Consider the following 17155-nt stretch of genomic DNA (forward strand, 5'->3'; position numbering starts at 1 on the left):
GGGGGATTTTATGCTTGATTGTGCCCTCTTGCTACTGCTATAATAATAATTAATAATGAATCAATAATGGCTATCCTTCCACCAGTTTGAAAGGTCTGATCCCGCTCCATTTCAATCAATAGCAAAACTCCCACTAGATTCAGCGGTGCAGGATGCACCAAACTAAACCGAGAAGAATCCTTGGGCTGCCTTAAAACTATCCCCCCCGCCCCCAAGATAATGAACACGCGGTTTCCCAGGTGACAGTCTATTTTTCATATGGGCAATATTTCCCCCCTGATCTATTCAGCATCCGCACCATGCAGTTCGGGCGGCTCGCTCCCTCTCCCTGTTAATCCAGGGCAGTTCAGTCATTTGTAACCATAAAGGGGGGGGGGGAATATTGTTTGGGCAAGTTTGTAAAATCCTGCAATCCCTGCCCCCCGCGCTGGGCACTTTATACTCATTAAGTGCACCCGAGCGTTGAGTCATTACTGTAATAAGGAGATATGCTGAATAAAAAGAGCCACGCTTCAAGCGCCATAAATTACAACTGTCAGGGCGGATTCTAGGGATGAACCGAGCTGGGAATAATTATTTACGGCGCGCTTTATAGAGCAATTAAAAATTCCCCAAATGGTGTTAATTGCATTTAATGTGCAGAAAGTGCAGCCTGGCTTTCAAATCGATGTTTAGCAGAAAAATCTGCTCTTTAAAGATCCCTTCGCCCCCCCCCCCCCTTTACCTCTTTGGCTGCGCTCGTCTGTAGTTTAAAAAGTTTTCACACCGGCTGGTGTTGCTTCCTCGGACGGCACAACCTTACCTGTTCTTGGCTTCATTTCCCCAATGATCTTTCACGGGCGGTGCAGAATTTTCTGCTAGAAAGAGAGAAACAAACTCGCAGGGTGTCAGGCGAACGCTGCAGCTGGGTTTGAGAGAGTTGTGCGGGACATGAGAGGGAGGGAGGCAGAATGAGGGGAACAGACAGAGGAGGGAATGGAGGTGTGTGGTATAGGCAGGATCCATCCTGCACCGATGGGCTGACAGCCTGGCTCCACTGAAACTGACCGAAGAACCACCCTTGATTTCAATGAGGCCGGGATCTCACTCAGAGATTTGAAGGGACTGTTAGGAGAATCTAGCCTGAGCTCTCCTGCCTAGCACAGATCAAGGACCTTCACCCAGTGATTCCTGCATCCGGCCCCTGAGAAACCCTTTCACGTGCAGGGTAAGAAGGCAGGATGCAGGAGCTCGGATGGCTCTGTTGTGAGCTGTAACGATCCATTTGATCGTGTGTATAACCCGGGGGACAACGTCCCCTTCTCTGCTGTAGTGTTGCGTTGTGGTAACATTTTTCACCGACCGGGGCTGGGGGTGGAATATCTTTCTGTCTCCATTGAATTGCATCTGGTTGCTCGGGATTTGTCCGCTTAAATGCTCCCTCGACTTTCAGCGCCTCTGTGTTGCAGATCCTACTGAAAGGAATTGTACGGTACACACCCCCTTCAGCCTCCCCCCACAAGTTTTCCCTTCCAAGCTCTTTAAATGAGCAACGCAGCAACCTTTGCAAGGGATGGGACGCAAATCCCCGCACTCCGCCCCACCCTCCAAATCTCCGGATTACTTTCTTTCTACACAGGACTGAAGCAGGCAAGCTTTCCACTCTCCTTTGGCTTCCCTTGCAAATCTATGCTGCAAAGGGGGGCCTGCTATTGGTGCTCCGGAATGCCCGCGAGCCTGGCTGCGCTTTGGAGCCGGTTACCTGCCAGGGAAGCATAAAGTGTCTCCCCAGGACTCAGTAACGATCCGATCTGCCAAGCTTTGGTGGGGCGGGGGCCAAAGCTGTGGGTGTTGGTTTGGTTTTTATGTTGGGGCTGCAAGAAAACAGCCCCCCCCCCCAGTAAAACTGTCTCTTTCTATCAGAGAGACCAGGGGAGTGCGGTGGTATCTGTCACTGGCCCAACTCCAGTGAGCGAGAGAGACAAGCTCTCACGTTTACACGGAGCATCTTTCCTCTCTGATATCCTGGGACCAGCCGCACGGTCTCTGTCGATGTTATGCTGGAAGTTGGAATTCTCCACCAGCCATTTCTCAGCGATCATTTACTGCCCAGCTCCCGTCGCCCTGCCCTTTTCATTCGCTCCCCCCTCGCTCTTTCTGCCGGATCCGTCTGGGGATTATTTGGGGCAAAGTTTTCTGGCCTTCGGGGTTTCTCAAGTGCGGTCACTGTGGCCACCCACGGGGGCTTTTCTTGCGGCCAGGGCAACCTCCTGGGCAGTGGGGGGGGGGCAAAGCAGGGGAGCGTCCCCCAGGGCCACCAGCAGGGATTGGGCCCTGCCAGAGGAGCGAGCAGCCCGGGAGTTCCCCACCGTCCTGGGGGAAGTGGGGGGCGGGCTTCCGGCCTCAGCCCTGGGGTGGAGGACAGCAGGATCTGGGTCTTTGGGCTCTGGCCCTGGCCCCTGGTCCTCGGCCCCGGCCCCTGCTGTCTCCTTATCCACCTCCCCATCCAGGGCTTAATTTGTCCCCGGTTTGCCCGGGCTGAGTGAGTCTGCTGTGGAAACCGAGATGTGCACGGTTGCATCCGAAGAAGTGGGTATTCACCCACGAAAGCTCATGCTGCAAAACGTCTGTTAGTCTATAAGGTGCCACAGGATTATTTGCTGCTTTTACGGTTGTTAATATCACTTCTCACAGCAGACTTGCGAGCTAGCTGGGAGGCTGTGAAAAGCGATATTAACAAACATACAAACATCACTTTCGGCAGCAGCAGACTTTCCAGCCAGCAGCATGAAAGCAAAAGAAACAACAAGAGACAAGAATGTGCAAAGCACCTTCTTTGTGTTTCTAGTCTGGTTCGGTCCAATAAAGAATAGAGACACCTGTAAGTTATTTTTATTATTCAGTCTGAAAAAAACCCTCCATAAATCGATGGCACTGGCTTGGACATGTTTATGCGCATATTTATTTGTTTTTCCTAAAGTTAATTAAGTATTTTAGGAAAAATTGTCAGAGCGGCCACCGACAAGAGTTGGTGGCCACTAAAACTTTGTTGTGAGAACCCCTGCACGAGATGATCACAATGGTTCCTTGTGGCTTTAGAAGCGATGAATCTTTAGTATCAGCCCTGACTGACATGGAGATCACAGCACCCGCACTAAGGAAGTGGAATGAAATGAACAAGGAAAAGGCTGGTTCTGACTCTGAGTTCCCAGGAGGAGACATTTCAAGAAAAATTGTACGTTAGCAACACTGTACAGCGCCGAGCACACGGTGGGAGCCGAAGGATAAGGCTGATGGCATTACAAATAGCAACAGTAATCAGTGTTGTAGCAAGGACCATTCCAGGAATAATATCAATTCCAAGAATAACACAGTAGCCAGCAATAATTGCAACCCGTGTAAAAAAAATAACAACCTTGGTAATAACGGGGAACAGGAACCATTGTGACGGTCACACTAGCAACAGTGACGATTTGCACAACAATAAAAACAGTAACGATTGCAGTGGTGAAAATTACAGCGGTTCCTCTAGAAGTAACAACCGCAGCCCTACCGAGTGCTGCAGCCATTCTCCGGTCACTTGTTCCTAGAGACACGAGTGTCGCAGATGGGAAGGTCGGTCGCAGGCTTTAAACGCGGTGTCTCCAGCTTCTTTTTGCAAAGCCCCACAGGGGGGAAACATCTTTGCTAATATGCCCCCCGCTGTCTTCCCCTGGAGGCCTCCCCTGTACACACCTGTCCACCTCTGCAGCGGGACTCTGCCTAGCGCCTGGCAAGAACAATGGAGGCGCCGGGTGAAAACGGCTCCAACTTCCATTCTGCTTTGCAAAGACAGCTGAACCCAGAGTTTGCTTCCTATGTGCTAAATGCACCTTTCTCCCCTAGCTGCATAGATCTGTGTCTCCTCTCTAATATCCTGGGACCAAGGGGCCTACAACAACTCTCCCTGTCTGTGCTATTTTCAACCACTGGAATTTGGAATTCCCCACAATCAGATTGTGCGCCTCTCGATCTGTAAATCGGATCTTTCTTCCTTTGGTGGAAACGAAAACGGTGCAACTAAACCACAACCGTAGTTGGGGGCTGGCGGGGGGGGGGGGAAAGCTTTTCTATCAATTTGCCCTCGGTGTGTGTGAGAGACTATCCCAGAGGGGGTGACTAGGGAAACAATCCATTGGCAAGTAAATGCCTCGGTGATGTGACCATCCAATATCACTCGCGTCAGGCGGCGGGGGCTAATTGCTCGGATGATCAGGGAGGCGCCTTTGTCTTTCAAGTGAGATGGGGGCGGAGCGGGGGGGTCTCAGACTAGTTCGTCTCCGTTTGTTTGTCCGGACTGTAGTAGCAGCCCCTGGCACTACCCTGGTCCTCCCTTCGTTCCGCTCTCGGCTGCTAGGGACCATTCACGGAAAGGCCTTTCCGTGGCCGTTTTAATCAATCGGGCATCCCTCTCCAGCGGCTTGATTAATCCGGATTGAAGGAGGGGCCCTAAACGCCCCCCCCAGGAGCCCCGGGCGAAGCGGGGAGCGGGGCTAGGAGGCGGCCTGCGGGAGCCAAGGGAGACCAGCGCTGGGGCTGGATTGCGAGCGCGCTGCCAAGGATCGATCATGGCAATCCCGGGGGGGGGCAGGGGGTGTCTTGTCGAGCATTCCCACGCGCGCGCACACGCGCTGCCCCCAGTTAAATCCCCCCCCCAGGCTCTGTGCACCCCTCCGCTGCAAAGACTCGTGCTGCCTTGGATTTCTAAGGGGGGGGGGAGGTCTTCCCAGCAAGCAGGGTGGGCTGGTTCAGAGCCTGATGCTGATCCAACTTGACTCCCCGCCCCCAGCCCTCTCTTGGGTGGGGTGTAAACAGCACTTTGTACTAGTGCATTCGCTGAGCTGCTTTGGAGTTTGTGGCTCCTCCCTGCAGTCCTTACACAGGCAGCTCCCCCCAGGCTGGCAAAGGACTGGGAGAGAGTGGAGGTCAACGGGAATCTTTAATGGAAGCCCCATTAATTATATGAACGACCGATTATATAAAAAACAACACCCCTGAGGTTGGATACAGTTTGAGTTCTGCTTATCTCAATGGGAAAGGGACTGTTGGTACCAGTCCAGACAAACCCGCATAGTCTTTACATAAGAATGGCCAGACTGGGTCAAACCAAAGGTCCATCTGGCCCAGTGTCCTGTCTGCCGACAGTGGCCAATGCCAGGTGCCCCAGAGGGAATGAACAGAACAGGGAATCATCAAGTGACCCATCCCCTGTCGCCCATTCCCAGCTTCTGGCAGACAGAGGCTAGGGACACCATCCCTGCCCAGCCTGGCTAACAGCCATTGATGATGGACTTATCCTCCATGAATTTATCTAGTTCTTTTTTGAACCATGATAGTCTTGGCCTTCACAACATCCTCTGGCAAGGAGTTCCACAGGTTGACGGCGCGTTGTGTGAAGAAATACTGCCTTGTGTTTGTTTTAAACAAACGTTAAACTTGACTTTAATGAGACTATTCCCGAGTGCATAGTGAAGCGTGTGCGGAAGTCTTCGCAAGATCTAAGCGTGGGAGCAACTGGAGAGTTGTGGCTGTTGGCTCCAGAGTGACCGTCTCAGAAGGTGTGGGAAAAAAATCGGACTTTGAATTGTTTGATCTCTTTCCCCCCCACACCTACCAAAGTCCAGGGATCTAAGTTACCAGCCTCAGGAGCTGCAACATTGAAAAAAAAATATGCCCAAATCTTAACGGTCAGCGAAATGAATATTTTTTTCCATCACATCCTGTTTTTTCTTGGCTGCAGGAGCTGACGGTTAAATTGGGGGCACCAGCTGATGGATGAACGTTTGTTCCTTCGTGGTCACCTCATCCAGGTCTTCCAAGTGGGGATTTCTGGGGAAGGGGAATTCTTGCTTGAAGCGGTGCTGTAGCTAGCCTTGACAAATCAGAACCCACACGAGTACGCGTCACAGCCGCGTGCCTCAGTGGGCTGAAAGTGGCATTTAAATGTACATTGTTCCAAATACTGTAGCGGGCAAATCTCAGGCTGAGATGGGCGACTGCGGTTTGGAGCAGTGAGTTGGATTACACGGAATTTGCATCCAGGGACAACAAATCGCTTGGTCATGGAGGGGAACCTGGTGCCATAGTGGCTGACTTTACACACCTGCAAAACCCCGTGCACGCGTTCATTTTGTGTAACGAATTAAAGACTCTCTGGACACGATTCCCTCGTCTTTGTGGTGAGCAAAACAGCGAATCGTTACGTTTGGTTGGCAAAGGTCTGCAGGAGAAAAGAAGTCTCTTTAGTCAAGCTTCTGTTCATGGGATCCGTGCGTGTTTCCTGAAGTGTCGGTATCACGACGAGCCATATCGAAATTCCTTAGTTGTGTTACTAACGGGCACTCGTTGAAATGAACAGAGCTGTAAAACTCGAAGGTAAACACGTCAAAGGCACTTCCGTTCCATTGACTTTCAGTGGGACTTGGGCTCCTTAGTGCCTAAATCACTTCTGAAAGCAAAGCTTAATCTCCTAAAGGTCTTAGATTGTTTTTCTTTTAACCCCTAAGCCGGTTGTTCCCTTCATATAGTTCATGCACTTCCTGGACATAGTTTGGGACCTGTGGAAGGAGCCTGGTCGGTTTCATATCCTGCTTCTCTTACAACAGCACAAGTCAGTTGTGCTTGAGGGGAAAAATCTGTTGGAGTATTTCCCCCTCCCCCTCTGCACTTTCTGCTTTCGGGGCAATAGGAGCACTGGAGTAGCTAGTGAAAGACTCCTGTGATGTTTCCAAGCCAGACAAAGCAAGAGAGAACAACAGAGAAATAACTCTTCTGATGAGATTTCCAGCTCCCCACTCCCACCTCCTCCCGCAAAGAGTTTGGATAAACTTCTGAGAATTTAACATATTTTCCATTATTCCTCCCCCAGCCACCTGACCTGCTTGAGAATTGTGTGCCTCTAAAAACCTGAATCGAGGCCATGTTCTGGGTATCCCGAAACCTCTGACTGCTAGAAGCTGGGGCAGGACAACAGGGGATGGGTCACTCAGTAAATCGCCCTGTTCTGGTCACTCCCTCTGAAGCATCTGGCACCAGCCACCGTTGGAAGACAGGATACTGGGCTAGATGGGCCATTGGTCTGACCCGCTGTGGGTGTTCTTATGTTTTTATATTGTATCTACACTGTTTCCTTTTTTGCCAGGGCTACAGGTACAAAAAACTGATTATTTTCTCACTCTGGGGAGCAGCTTGGATGTAATGTTGCACTTTCCACATTAGTCCGCAAGAAAATTATTAGCTATGTACCAATAGAACCAATCAGGATGGCTAGTGGCAGTGAAAAGTTGAGAAACCACCTCTAAGGATTTCTGTGCTGAGACTAGCAGTTAAATTAGTGCCAGTTTGGTAGAGGGTTTGTGATGTGGACATTCTTCCCCTGGGAGTTGGACAGAGACCCATCAAACTCATTTCATGCAAGCAACTGAATAGCCCTACAATGGCAATTGCTTGCATTGCCCACAACACGCTCATAACATTTGCAGCTAAGTATTTAAGACATGGATATAATCAAATCTCATGCTCCAGGGCTTCAGTTTGTTGCCTGTTGGGATCAGGAAGGATTCCCCCTGACCTCCGGATATTGGCCAAGTGTATTCTGTGGGTGGGGTTGGGGGTGGGAGGTGTTTGCTTTCCCCAGGTGCATCAGAGCCTGGCCACAGCTGGAGATGAGACACAGGACAGGGTGGGCTGGTGCTCCTGAGATGTTCCAGAGGATATTCTTTCTAGGTGCCTGGCTGGCATGCCTTGCTCCCATGAGAAGGGTCATTCCGATCACCCAATGTGGGGTCAGGAAGGAATTGTTCCCCAGGTCCGATTGGTTGGAACCTTGGGATATTTTCAGTTTCCTCTACAGCCTGGGGCCTGGTTCCAATGCTGGGATCATCTGAGCATCTGGTGGGGCCTCAGCCACGGGTAGCATCTCAGGTTCTCCTGTGGCTCACAGATTAGTGTCTGAAGGGCTGAAATGCTTTAGTCTAACTAAAGTCTTTGGGCTCCGTGCAGGGGTAGCTAGGCGGTGTTGGTGACCTGAGATCTACAGGAGGTCAGACTCGATGATCTAACATTCTCTTCTGGCCTTAATCTCTGTGAAACCCCTTGTGCTCCTCACCATTCCAGCCTAGACTGGAACCAGTGATCTATAGGTGAAAGCTATTTGTGCTGTTCCCAGTCCCTGAGACATCCAATTCCTCTTATAAGGAAAAGCTGTTGAAGGGACAAGCTTTGGTTACCGCTCGGTGCTGTTATCAGAAGGTGTAAAGGTTCATTAAATAGGCCTCAGATGGAGCAGGGCTTCCTGAGCTGAGAATGGATGGGCCCTTCTAAGCAGATATAGGCACCCTACTGTAGCTGCATGTTGCATCTACTGATTCATCACTGGGTTTCCTGGTCTGTTCTCAGGCCCTCTGCTGAAAGTAAAGAATCTATAGATCAAAGGCAAATTGAGCTGAGGATGTCCATGCCAGGGCAACTCTTCCTCAGGATTTAGTGGCCTGCTGGGAGTGGTGATGGAGTCACAAACCAAATAGGAAGAGATGGAAGTGGGCTAGGAACTGGTAAACGTTCCTCTGAGGAGTGGGAAGCTTTACACATGTGACCCTTACAGAATGTCACACCATGCAGCTAAGATCTTCCCAAGACCTTTCGTGGGACTGACTTAATAATGAGACAAGGTGGGTGAGGGAATGTTTTATTGGACCAACTTCTGTGGGTGAGAGAGAAGCTTTGGAGCTCCGCAGAGCTCTTCCTCGGGGCTGGGAAAGGTTCTCAGAGTGTCACAGCTAAATGCAAATATCCTGGGACCCACACGGCTACAACCACTCTGCTTACAGCAGTGACTTCATAGTGGCACTATTGGTGCCCACAGTTTCTCTTATAAAACCCGGGTTTCAGAGTTGTTCTGGGTTCCTACAGCGCCTCGCACAGGGCAGCCCTGGTCTTTACCTAGGGTGTTTAGGAGCTACGATAATACAAACAGCAGTGTCTAGATGGGGACACTGAGGCACGGAGCCATGCAAGGCCAGGCTTTCCAAGGCAGCGAGGGAGCTTTCGCAGGGCCCACAAGCAGCCCTCGAGCCCCGCCTGCCCCCCAAGGCCTGGCTGCCTCTGCGGGCGATGGCTCCGGGTACAGCCGTGTGCAAGTGGAGCGGTGACGGACAGGAGTGTCACCTCTCTCGGCTCATCCCTTCTCTCCGCCGGCCAGGGGCTGCCCATGGCTCGCTCCCCCAGCCCATCCCCCCGCAGCTCTGGGAGAGCAATTAGGGGAAAACTTCTTGAAACCGTCATCAGCTCCTTTAGCCTCCATCTGAGCGCTTCTGCTCTGCCCAGCCGCAAGGACTTTGGCTGATGGAGCTGGCGCCAGCAGGTTCCCAGCCGAGTTCAGAAGTCAAGAAGTTAGGCAGGTGGGGGGTGGGGGAGGAGTGGAAACCCGATCCCCTGCCGAGCCAGCGGTGCAGGAAGGGGAGCGATGGGATCAGGGCCCTTTCTCCAGGAGCGCTGGGCCGAGGACCCCTCCGAGCCGCTCCGCAGCAGGCTCCCCACAGACCCGGTTCCCGTTCTCTCTGCCCGGCCCGAGGTGATCGCTCTAATGCACCGGCGGCCCCAGCCAGGTTCCCAATAGGAACGTAGGCGGGTTCCTCCCCCTGCTCGGCTCCGAATGGCGACGGAGGCGCTGGAAGGGGAATTCCCTAGACACCCTGCCCCCGGGAAACCTTCGCGCGCGAGGGAGTGGGGTGTGAGCGTGGGGCAGATTTCTGGCGGTGTGCACGTTGGTGCATGTTGCGCGCTCGCCTGCTTGCGGGGGGAAATCTGCAGACTTGTGCCCTGGGATTGGTGTGCACGGCTGAGGGGGGGGGTGCGTGGGGGAGTGCGGGCGTGTGAACATATATAGTTGTGGGAATGTGTGTGTCATTTATCTGTTGTGAACACCCCTCTGTGTGTATATTATATATATACACAGTCATGCACTTATGCACACAGTGATTGTGTGTATATATACACACAGGGAGATGCACAACAGATATTTAGATATAGATCGTGCATCTGTTGTGCATCTCTCTCTCTGTGTCTGTATATATATATGTGATAGAGATGTGCATAGAGATGCATAACATACATATAATGTTACATATATATTATGCATCCGTGTGTGTGTAGACATACACACAGAGAGAGAGAGAGCTGCACAGCAGATATAGATTTATACATAAAATATTTGTATGTGGGGTTGTGGGAACGCGCCTGATGCATATTTATACCCGACCGTACTGTAAAGCTAAGCAATGAATCAGGCAGCGAAAACAAAAATCTACGTTCGTGTTCTCCAGAATCTCCCCTGGTGCTGTGACCCGTTTCCGCGGGAGTTCATTGGGGTGAGATCTCTGAGCGTGTGTTTGGGTCCAGGGACGAGGTTCTGAACATCCAACCTGTAACTGACCCACGCACAACGCCCCCGAAGAAGAACACGATTTTTTCACGCACCCGCCCTCTCCACTTGTTTTTCTTCCGTTTGAAGGACCTGATCGTTTCATGACAACTTTTTGCGGCCTGATCTTTTCAATGGCCGACGGGCGGGCGCTGCACTGCGGAAAGCGCTATCAATTGGTTCTGACGCAGGACAAAACCAACAATGCAAATATTTAGTTAGCACTTAAGGGCCGGCTGAGGATCTCTCAGGACACTCGAGACGGCTTTTTGGACAGGGGCGCTCAATAACTGCCTTTGATTTTTTGGGGGGAGGGGGAATCCCTGCGGTTCCGGGGGAGGGGGCTGGACTGGGGGGAGAGGACATTTCAGAACAGATGATTCCTTCGCCAGCAGCAGCCACTCACTTAGCATCAGCGAAGCACTAGTCCATCTGGCGAAGTCCTGATATTCTATAGCCTGGGGAAGCCATGGCTGGGGCGGTCACTTTGGGAGCGGGGGATCCGCAGTGATTCTTCTGGGGGGACATAAATGAACGTTGAAAATAAGTCCTGTAAATTCATTCATTCACAATGAAGGCGGGAAATGCCTCCTAGTAACTTTGCAACATAACAAATCAATCCCCGAGCCTGAATATACATGGCGACATAATTATAAAATGATCCACCTTTCAGAACAAACTCCCTGATTTTCATCTCAGGACCCAGCCATTTGTCCGCCGCTCTGGCAAGAATTTAAAAATCCCGCCCATCTGCTTAGCCATCGTTTCAGAATCAACCTAGTAATGAGGGAAGAATTAATACTTCAATTCATAATAAATAACAACGTATTCTTTTCAGGCTGTCTGTCATTTCAGAACAGATCTAACGCGTGAAGAATGCCACCCGGCTCTAAATCAAGCTCTGTTTTCAGAAGCCCTCACAACAATTTAAGAATTTTACCTCTGATTTCAGAATCTACCTCTCCTGCGCCCATCACCCTGGCGCCTAAACTAAAGATCCTGAAGTGTTGTGCAACAGACTTATTTACTTCTGATCCTAATTGTCTCCATATTGATTTAATTGGGGAAGTGTAAAATCTCCATAGCATTCTGCAACCGCTTGCAATTAATTTCTATTTTCATTTAGCCTCGTTTTTTTTCTCTCCAACGATGGGAAAGCGAGATTACCCCGAAAGGGTTTTGTTTCTATCCCCTGTAATAATGGCTCCCAGCGCCCATTTCTAAATAATCTTCAGGACCTACCAAGATAGCATTTCTTTTTAATTATTTACCTGTTAGTGAAAATGCTGCAGGTTTTTGCTAATGGTCTCTGTTCTGTGGCTTGACAAGCCTCTAACTCTAGGCAGCAGATCATTTCATTAAATTTTAATGTCGGTCAATTGCCCAGCATAAAAAAAAATTACAGACTGTGATCCCATCTAAAATATTAATACTTTAATGCTTGCTGTTAAATAAGCCAGTTCCCCAAGCGCCCCCAAATCAATTCTTCATAATGCACTCCTCATTTGGGCACAAGCTTAGAGACATTTTTCTTAGATTATTATTAACTTGTGTCAATTGCTCACCCAATTAGTGATCGCAGGAGAAAGGGGGCTTTGGAAAAAAAACCCAAAAAACTCGACTCTCTTTACAGCCAACGCGCAATATTGCAACAGCTGAAGACTTTGAACTCTGTTGAGTTGGTGATCTGGCTCCTAACAGACATAGTGCCCGTCTTTCCTGCGCTCTCCGAGCGGCCAGCTTTCATTTTGTTCCGTGCACAGCGGTTAGATGTCAAGGCGATGAATCCGGATTGATCCTATAGAGATAAATAGATGCATCCGTACACAGACCTGCAAAACCTCCCCGCTTTAACCTGGGCCGCTGAGAATCACATCGGAAAAGATGTGTGTTTACATGGGGCAACCCAAAGCCGACTCGAAACCATCCCGAGAATGCTAAAACTCATTTAAAAATCAAAGGGTATTTCATTTCCAAGCCGTGGTTGGAAACCAATTTCTACAGTTCCACGCCGATAATTTCCCAGTGATTTTTTTCTAGCTTTAAAAATGAAAGTTTAGTGTCAGCAGAGGACCTGAGGAAATACAACAGTGTTCTTCAAAAAGTGGGGAAACCCATCGCGAATGGAAGATGAATGGATAGAAGAGAACACGTTAAAAGAATGCAAACAGCCAGTGACAAAGTTAGATTTGCAGGGCAAATTAGAAGACCTCCGAAATTATTGTATTCCCCGTACCCCCCCCGCCCCACAACACACAAGCACACTCGCACGCACAACCCAGCACAGAGACACACTTTCACACACAACGCGTCCGCCGCAACGCCAGTGTATTCTCTGAAAAATCTCATGAAGAGAAAAAAGGACCTTTTCAGGGTTTTCATACACAGTATATATATATATTGTGTGTGTGTTTCTGACTGAGCTTTTCACAGCTGTTGGTAAAACTCTTCGCCTACAGGTTTGCTACTTCAGAAGAGGAAAATTCGCTCCCATTGTAACGAATCGCTTATTCTAATTTGAAATACGTAGCCCCTGGAAATGTCGCTGCTGGATCTGGTCAGTTTCAAGCACAGAAAGTTTGCCGGGAGGAACAATGGGTGGGGCGATCTGGGTTCTGGTAGTTGCTTTTCTGGCCGATCAACACTAAGAAAAGCCCCACATGTTTCCAGGACAATTTACCCTCGCGCGAGTCATTTTTAGCTGGTTGTTTTTTAAACGCCACTCTCGGAATAGTTGGAAGAACCGGCTGGCTGTGTGGTTTCAGATTCATGCTCAGTTTGTGCACACGCTGGCCTGTGCCCCATTCTGAGTAATATTAAGGTTTTTTTGAAAGGGTCCCCGCAACCCAGAGGAAAGCTCATTTTTACACCTAACGCTGTCAGTTGCGCTCCTGAGATGTTATAAGTGAGCTCCTGAGAACCCGGCCTGAGTTCTCCAGTCTCGTTTATTTTGGTGGAGACCGAGAGGAAGGATTGGCCAATGTAGCGTAAATGTCTAAATTCGGTGAAGGCCGCAGCACCCCATCTGTTTCTTTTTTGCTCCGCTCCAAAAAGACTGGATTTGTTTCTTTCTAAATTGAAATATCTTTAAAAACAAAACCCCAAACCACAACTCTCCTGACTCCAGTGAGGATCTCTGCGTTCAAATCAATCGCAGAGATGGGGCTCGGGCCAGTTAATCCGGTTTGAGTCCGTCTGAACTCAAAACGCACCAGATTCCGCTTCACACGCTCGCTAGTTCAGGCCGGCAGTATCTGGTGTCACGCTGCTTAAACTGGGAACCGGACGTTTCTTTCCCCTATTAATTAGCGTCTAAAAGTTAAGGGGGCTAAAAAGGCTCCTACATATCGAGAAGGCTTCTCCGGGGAATAACCGGGGCTAGAAATGAGGGGTGTCAGAGCAGATCTGAGCAGCCAGTGAACACAGGGGCTGGGAACCCGGCTCCGCTGAGGTCTGTGGAGAGGTTCAGGGGTTCACCCGGAATGAGGGTGGGATTGTTCAATGTAGTCGGCCAGGGAGGACGCCAGAATCTCTCCTTCCTGACCGGACCCGGCTCGATGATAAGAGCCGGGGAACCGGACAGGGGCGGGTTTCGGCCTGCTCTGTGCACTGGGAGTCCCAGGATTTTAGCGGAACTCTCACGCCATTAAACGCCTCGGCGCTTGGACTTTTGCATCGTGTGCCGGACGTTTATTTTCAACACCCCCCTCCCCCCCTCCCCGTTTTATGAACACTCCCAGCACTAAAGTCGATGGAATTTTTTTAAGTCGGGTATTTTCCCCCCTCCATAATGTAGGGGTGGGGGAAAATCACTGAAAACATTTTTTGGGGGGGGAGATATGGGAAAAAACGTTAACCCCAATTTCAATCTGTCTCGGAGTGCGAGGGCAAACGAGGAGCCGCTCTAAACCAACGAGCCCGGGGTAACTGAAGCTACAGGCCTCACTCACACACCACCCGGCCTGCGCCTTGCACCCAGCACCCACCCTGCTGCAAGCAGAAAAGGCCTCGGAGAGAACAGACGGCGCCTGCGTCTTGCCTCGAGCCCGGCAGAACCCACGGGTGAAATCTGGGGCCTCGGGCCCAGTGAAGGCTAGGGCAAAGCGCAGCCCCACGGAGGGAGTAGCTGGCAATCAATCCACACAGAGACCCAAAGATGCTTCCCTCATTCTACCCCAGCCAGAGCGTCTGATTGCAGCGCTCCAGAGGGCCTGAAGCCAGTGGGGAAATCCCCATCGATCTCAATGGGCTTTGGGTCAGGTCCGTGGAGCAGCGATCCAAGCTGGAGGTCGCCAGGACCTGGCCAGCGGTGGCGCGGCCCCCTCAGACACGGCCGGGGTTATGGGCTGCCAAAGCCGACGAAACAAAGAACCCCCCTGAGATGCCAGTAGCAGTAGCCCCGATTGTAACGCTTCCCACCCTGCTGATAGACAGGCCGAGCCCACCCTTCCCCGGGAAACCGGGAGAACATGGGGTCGGATGGACGGAAAAGTCGCTTTACATACACTCGGCATGGTTAGCACCCCCCTTACCGCCTCTCTCCTTCCCCCAGGTACTGCCCCGATCCCCAGGAAACTCGCTGGAGGGGGCCATTGGGAGAGAGAGAGAAATACCCGTAAAACAAAACAAAACACACTTCTAACAAGGGTCTAAACAGTGTTTTCTGCAGATCAAGATGTGCCCACTCCAGGGGCAGGTCTCCCCCCCTCTCTTTGATGGGGTAATACGGTGGTTTCGCCCTGCTGGCTTGGGCCATATCAAAGTTTGAAGCTGTCCCCGCCCCAGAATTCACAGGGCGCGATATTTTCGGGGGAATGTCACATCTGGACACAAAGGGGGGTGTCTTTGTACGGGAGGTTAGTTTGCAAGTGGTACAAATGGGGGCTGCCTGACACACGCTCGGGGTTTTGATATCCGAGTGATTGTGAGTAGAGGGCTGGTGAGGGGACTATGAAGCCCCCCCCCAGGCAATTTATTCCACGGATGATTGCAAGGTTGCAGGAATTAGTTCAATGGATATAATGCCCGCATGCATGGGGACTCTCTCTCACACACACACCCAGAGAGAGAGTCAGGATTTACCATCCCAGGTAATAATCCCACGAACTGCAATGAGATTAAGACCAGGGCCCAGTCATTCTGGCTACAGATCGTTTCCTCACTACTCATCCAAGCGGAAGCGTATTTGGATGGGGTGTGCGTTAGGGACAAGGCATATTTGGCGCCTGTTCCGTTAAGGGGAAGCATCTCAACGCGTCTGTAGTGAATTATCCTTTACAAAATAAAGAACAAACGTTCCCCCTTCTTAAAATCCATCCATCAAGCAGGCCCCCCTGTCTCTGATGAATTGGCGGTGGCGCATAACTGATTGGGGTAATTTTGTTAAGGTTCCTAACGAGGAGGCGCGAGCCTGTCCCATTTGGGAGCGGGCGTAAAGCCGCCCTACCCGTGATCACGGTTGTGTTGGAGTTTGTGTTTCGGTGCAACGGTCCGATGGTGTAGGGGCTAATTCTGGGTGGGAGAGAGACACAATCATTGCACTCGTAGTGTGTGTGTGTCTGGGGTGGGAGGGGGGTGCGTGTAGTTTTCCCCGGCTTTGGCTCAAAAGGGTCTCACTTTATGCGCTGGCCATTTCATCCCAACAGACATCCCGAGCCCCGCGGCGAGTCTGTAAACAGATCCGCTGATTAGATCTGCTCCCCGGAAACGCAAACTCAGTTTCACTTGGCCAAGCGGGACCGTCACACAGACAAGACTCAACTCACAGCAAAAACTGGCCCCGGGAGAAGCCAGGCTCTGAAAACCTAAAGCTGCGGAGATCCCAGCCGCTGGGAGGTGACCGCTGGTTTCCAAAGGGGATCCAGGGTGGATCCCTTCGAGTGCGGAGACCCCCGGCTTGACACGGCCACGTTAATAACACGCGCTCCGTGGGCAAACACGCCCAGTCCAATCACAAGGACCCCCCTAACGGAGATCGCTGTCAATAAGCAGGCGCTGGGGTAGGAGGCAGATGGCCCGGGCCGTCTGCAGAGGCGCTTCGGAAAATGCAGCCCGGGCGGGCGGCCTGGGCCCCTTTCCTGGCTCATGCGAAAGTCGGTGACTGTTGAGCTTGGCCAGCGAGCAGGCTAGGGACAGAAGGGAACCGCTGGCGGACGCCTCTGGCTGGCTAGTGAGGTTAGCCCGCTGGGGCTGCCTTTGTATGAGCTCAGAGAAGCAGCCTCGACCCAAACAGGGACATGGACCGATCGTTTCTAACTCCGTACACACATGCGTTTCATGGCAAAAAGTCGCCTTCCGAACTCTCTCCCGCACCTCCCCGTGCGTCTGCACGTGCAGTCTCTGCACAACCCGCACTCCAGCGAGCCCCACAGGCAGCACAACCCCAGTGGGGTTCAGCTGCGTCCCCCTTCTTTGGGTTATTCGCAGAGTCACTCAAATCAAGGGAGCATCGGTTTGGGAACATCTTCCTTTATCCCGGCGGACGAAATCTTTCCATTACCCCGCACTCCGCAGGGTCCCAGCTGGGAGTACCGGGCTAATGGGAGTGTGTAAATAATCGCATTGATAGTTTAGTTACAGAAGAGGCGTAAATGTAAATCGTGAGTGCCCGAGATAAACCCTTTACACATAATTATTTATATATATTTATACAAACAATACACGATATTATGTATATCCTCTCTAAATCCTCTCTCCTGCTGTATTATGTATGTAGAT

This window comes from Mauremys mutica, chromosome 7 (genome assembly GCF_020497125.1).
Source record: "Mauremys mutica isolate MM-2020 ecotype Southern chromosome 7, ASM2049712v1, whole genome shotgun sequence".
Taxonomy (NCBI): Eukaryota; Metazoa; Chordata; order Testudines; family Geoemydidae; genus Mauremys; species Mauremys mutica.